Here is a 6,044-nt window from a genome sequence, read left to right on the forward strand (position 1 = left end):
CCATGCTTCCCCTCTATTGGGCATAAGAGGCTATTATTAACCAGAGTGAGGGAATGGTTGAGTTTTACCTCAATATCTCTCCCTTTCTCCCCTCCCCATACCCCAGTATGGTATTGGCCTGAGTAGGACATGCTAGTTGACTGACAGGGGGTCAGGAGAAGGAGCCAGTTTAAGGGGAAAATGATGCATTCATTTGCTTTGGGGTATGTTGAGCATCAGGTACCAGTGGGAATTGGTGTTCTGATAAATAGACTGCCTGAAATGTGGGTCAGGACCTTGGGAGCACAGTCAGGGCTGGAGTTGTCCATTGGGGTGTCATTGCTGATTGGTAGAGTTACGGAGTCTCTTTGGGGTGGGTGGGCCTTGCTACCCCTGAGGAAGGGACTATTTCCCCACTGACTTCTTGACAGGACCCAAACCCTTGGGCATCTGGGGTGAGATAGAGGACATATCAATGTTTATGTAATATCTTGGGCAAACCATATCACTTCTTCAAATCTCAACTTCCTCAATTGAAAAAATGAAATATTAGTAACATATCCACTTCTTGGGGCTGTTGTGGGGTGGGGTTAAATGGTTCTATGACAACGGAAAGAAGGAGATCATGTATGATAAACATCTGTAAATATTAAAGGGCCTTAAGGTCCAGTCATCATTACCACTGTGAAATACAGCCCCATTTCCTATGGGTGGAGTCGTGCTAGGTACTTTGAAGGGAGGCAGAAGACTTGGGAGGCAAATGCAGTATAATTGTATAATTGAGTATAATACAGTATACAGTAGAATACAGTATAATTGAGGCTTCGGAGACGCAACATACAGGAAACCTCAGAACACTCACAAGGTCCATGGAGTTAGAAGCATCCTTAGCATACACTAAATTGGGTCAAGCAAACAGAGCTTTCTGAAGGAGGCACATCCCCATACTACCAGTGGCTTGAGCCCTAAGGAAGGAGAAAGGGTGGCATTCTTCTGACTCTTTAATCTAGACCATACTTCCCCTGCTTTGCTCAGCCGGCTGAGCACAAGCTAAAACTGCTGTTCACAATCCCTTGTGCGGGTGGAATCCTGGGCTCCCTGTTAAGGAGGGCCCTTAGTGAGAGACAGGGCCATTAAGATCAAGCTGTTGGCCAAGGCTCTATGGCAGGAAGCAGGAGTCCTGATTTCCATTCATTGCTGCTAGGATTCTCAGGGAAGCTGCCTTGGATGGGGAGTTGAGAGGTAGGTGGATGGCCTTGATCAAGTCACTGTTTTGTCAAGTGAGCAGGTTGGGTCGACCAAGCAGTCAGTCAAGCTAAATGATGGGAATACAAAAAGAAGCAAAAGACAGCACCTACCCTGAAGGATCTCACAATCTAGTGGACTGATCAGCCAGAGTTAATGCTCTGTGGTTCTGCGAATCCTATTCAGTTTTGTCTCCCATCCAGAGTCAGAGTGGAGCCAGGAGACAAAGAGTTGGGAGATGTGCACCATTAGAGGTGCACCCAGGTGGTCCTGTGGGTAGAGGGTTGGATCCGGAATCAGGAAGACTTCAGATCCTACCTTACATGCTTACTATCTTTCTGAACCCTAGGGAAATAACCTAATTTCCAATTGCAGGCCCCCTGGGGATAACTCTAACCTGAGGCCAATTCAGTGATTGGTAAGTCCCCACCTGGAACTTCCCCATCATGAGGAAGCACTACTCTCACTCCTGGCTCACACTCTGAGCTGCTTAGGTTAAGAACTCTATCTTATTCTGGTCCCCCTGATGAACCACATCCCCACCTTCTACTCAGTATAATAAGTAAATAAGTAGCTCGTATAAGGGGGTAGTAGCAGGATGTAAGTTTGCAGAGAGAAACCTAGGAATTGTACACAGACCATCTCAAAGATCAAAGGAACATGTTGGCAAACGGTTATCATATATTAACTACAAGTCACATCCTGGCAGAACTTGCTAAATCAGGGGGAGCCAGATAAGCATTGCTGTCAGGGCCCTTTGGTCCTGTGGTATGTAAAGCTCGACTACGTTCTAGACACCCACAGTAAAGACCGGCCGAACAGCAAATGGTGTTGATAACTTTGGGATCACGCGGATATATCGACTTTAAAGTTTTACTGAGATCTTTGAGATGATTTGGATATGTTAATGAACTAACCTCAAGGTGGCATGGTAACAGTAGGCTCCCCCCCCAAAAAAAAAACTCTATAAAATAAGACTTCAAATCCTTCCCCTCCTCCCACCCCAGCTTGCTTCTATTTCCATTGAGTCCATGCTGCCGTGTATTCCCAACTCTACTCCATGGTTACACAAGTGACACTCCCTGCCCCTCCCTGACTCCATCCTCTTCCTTGCCCTGCCTGCCTGCCTCCATTGCCTCATCTCCTGTCCTCACTACTACCCCTTTTGCCACTTGTCTCTTGTACTTTCTGCACCTGTTCCCCCCTGCACCCTCTGTCCCTTATTAAAGTGTAATTCAAACCTTACCCCCGCTGTCATAGTGGTCTTCCCTGGTGAGTGCCCAAAGAACCAGCTATACCTGCCCCCATTTTGCAATTTCATAAATTAATTAGTAATTCACTGCTCTGTCTCCACACTAGCTGCCTTGCCCCTGCAAGAATGTCCTTCCCTCTCCCCTTCCCATCTCTCCTTTGTATTTTGTGTATTAGAATGTAAACTTCTTGAGAGTAGGAACTGCATTTTTTTCTTGTTTTTGTATTCTCAGTGCTTAGCAAGCATCTTAAATATAGTAAGCAGTTAATACATTATCTAATCCATCCATTTATCCTTCTCTCTCTCTCTCTCTCTCCCTCTCCTTCTGTCATTCTCTGTCCTTCCCTCTCTCTCCCTTTCTCTCTATCCACCCATCCCTCTCCCCCTCTCTCCATCTCCATCCATCCACCTATCCATCCATCTAGCTAGCTAGCTATCTAAAAAAAAAAAATCGCTCGCTGCCTCAGTTTCCTCACCTGTAAAATGTGGAGGACAATAATAACACCTACCTCATAGGGGGTCAAAATCACTGAGATTTCATAATGTACACAACATGAATACACATGTGAATATATGCATGCATGTATACGCAGACACTCATGTCTATACACACATATACATATATGTATAAAATTTTGAAAACCTTAAAGAGACATAAAGATGTTAGTTATCATCATCATTTATCATTATTGGAGATGGGGTGGGAAGGAGGGATGGAATTGGGCTTCACACTCCTTACTCCCAGGTATGACTACTAGGGGTCGCTGCCGCTCTGCTTTCTGCTCATCTCTGTTGGTTTTGTCTGGGGCTACCTTTCAATCTCAGTCTCTGAGGAGGGAAAGAGGATTGGGTTCATAGCTTAGCTTGGTTCCTATGGAGCACAGTCCCAGTTCCAAGTCCAAAATCTCCCTCAGTCTCAAGTCCCAGGCATGCTGGTTTCTCAAGGCACATCCACAAATCTGGCTCCAAAGTGGTCCTGGGATTTCCAGGTCCCACGGATAATTCTCTCTGGCACCTGAAAGTGAGAAGACAAATGTCACAGAACAGAAATGAACACTCCCAGGCCCATTTCTCAGAGCTGGGGTAAAAGAGAGAGTGGGAAGTAAAGTCCTTCTCCTCCCACCAGTTTAGTTCATGTTATCCAAATTGTGGGTGAACTGGGATCTTCACCCTTGGAAATAGCCAAAAAGAGAACAGCAGTGAGCAGCGTGTGTATGTGTGTGTGGGGGAGCAATGCCTCCAATTTCTAATGCAATAATAATAGTTCTCATGTAATAATTGATAATAAGTAATAGAACTTCAAGGTTTACAAAGCATTTTCTTCACAACAATCAGGTGAAGTATTAGTATCCCCATTTTACAGATGAGGAAACTGAGGTTCATAAGCATTTATATCACATCCTAAGGTTTGCAAAGTGCTTTACATATGTCTCATCTGATCATCCCAACCATCTTGTGAAATAATGCTATTATTACTTCAATTTCTTAGCTGAGGAAACTGAGGTTAAGAGAGCTTAAATGTCTTGCCCAGGACATGGTTAGTAATTAGTTTTCTTCTGAATCATCAAACAGAGACCACAACACAAGAGTCAAATGTTTGCTGGTGCAAATGAGTGGGACAATATTTCTGCAGATTTCAAGTCTGCATCATTCCATACTATCCTCCAGTGATGACTGAACACTTTCCCTAAAAATTAGACAGTAAAGTGATCAGTAAATTATAAAGGAAGGGAGGGTGGTAGAGAAGGGAATTAGTAGAATAACTCATTCACAATTGACAGACCTGAATTTAACCATTCATTCTCTGAATGAGAGAACTCCCCAAGAAGCAGGGAATTGATTGATACACAAGATGTCCCAAAAGCCATAGTGCAGTTTAACATGCCAAACTAATGCTTAAACTTAAGCTTACTGAAGCACCCAGTTGCACTAAGATTTTTGGGACACCTTGCATTTATTGGAGAAAATGAGCCATATTCACATTTGCTATTCTCATTACAAATCATACCAGAAATCAAGAAATTATAGCTAAATAGACAGATGGCTCAGTTTTTCCTTGTTGAGGTGAACAAAAGAGTTATTTTACCACACACTCATAGGAAACAGGAAACGTTATCCCATGGGACACCCAATCTGCCATTTTTCAGTGATCATTGTGCATGTAAACAAGTAGACCACCATGAAGATAATTGGAGTTCCCACGCCAATATCAGGCACAGAGGATTAAGAAATAAAGACATTCTATGATGATGAGACCTTCTGAATCAAATGAACAATACTCTGATAGTCAAGTCACTGTGACTCAGTTGGCATGTGAGTGTGAAGTAAAAAATAATTTGGAAGGTACAGTTTAGGATCAATAAAAGAAAGTGGCCCAAGACTTGTAGGATGCTCAAAGTCTCATCTCTGCACATCAAGGAGACTTTCTTTGAAAAGAGAATTGGGAGTCACTCAGCGTGATGAGTACTTGACAACATACCCGCAAATGAAACTAAGTCTTAATAGAAAGGAAACAACTGGTTATAGATAGAGTGGTTGTTTTCAAATCTCTTGTGTGTATAAAACCAGTTGGTCTATTGGTTAAAACAAAGGTTAAAGCCAATACCAAATCTGAAGAAAGCTAAAGACGAGAAGGCACTGTATCCCAGCTCCTACCCAACCTGCTACAAGATGACAACTCTGGAATCTAGGGGTCGGGCACGTGTAAAAAATGTCGACTCTTTCACTATTTCTCAGCCATGTTTAACCAAAACAGTTGCCACGATGAAGAGGTCAAAAGAACCTGAGTCAATCGGCCTTTGATCTTCTTACCAAGTGGAACAACATGTCATCCAAGGAAGCACCAGTTTGAAAGACAAACTCATTGGTGGAAACCTGTGGAAGATGGCAGAAGATTGTGACTAAGCAGCACGTAACTTAGTAGCAAAAAAGCAATTGAGGTGAAAAGCAAGTCTCCGAGATTTTCAGGCTAAGTCAGTTCGAGAGCATTTCAAGATGGAGGACGATAAACAACAGTGTTTTTATAGCGATCTGTCTTCAATGCCAACGAAAGGTCAGCTTCCACATTTGGATTCCAGCAGTTCTGTATCCAATGTAGCACGTAAAGAAATAACAACGGCATTTGGGAAGATGAAGTCTGGAAGAACGAATGATCCTAACCAAATACGGACAGAAGATTTGTATGTTGGAGATGATGCCATTTTAAAGGTGCTCAGGAACTGATTTTCAAATTATTTCAAAAAGGAGATAATTCTAAGAGAATGAGGGAAAAAAAACACAGGTATAAATTTTATAAAAATAAAAATGAGAGAAGGGGAAAGACATCACAAGTACTGATTGCCCATGTTCTCATCTATATAAAATGGTTGTGAAAATGGTCTATGCAAGCATTGAAGGCATTCTTGATGAAAACATAAGAGAACAGGCAAGCTTTCATTAATGATTTTTATAGTAGACCATAACTTCCCACTCATGCAATTTAATGAAAGATATTGAGAATGCAATGTGCCATTGGGTCCACTATCTGTTGGCTTGGTACGGTAAGAAAGGTCAGTCTGTTGTGGATGAA

This window comes from Phascolarctos cinereus, unplaced genomic scaffold (assembly GCF_003287225.1).
Source record: "Phascolarctos cinereus isolate Bilbo 61053 unplaced genomic scaffold, phaCin_HiC Scaffold_2;HRSCAF=192, whole genome shotgun sequence".
Lineage (NCBI taxonomy): Eukaryota > Metazoa > Chordata > Mammalia > Diprotodontia > Phascolarctidae > Phascolarctos > Phascolarctos cinereus.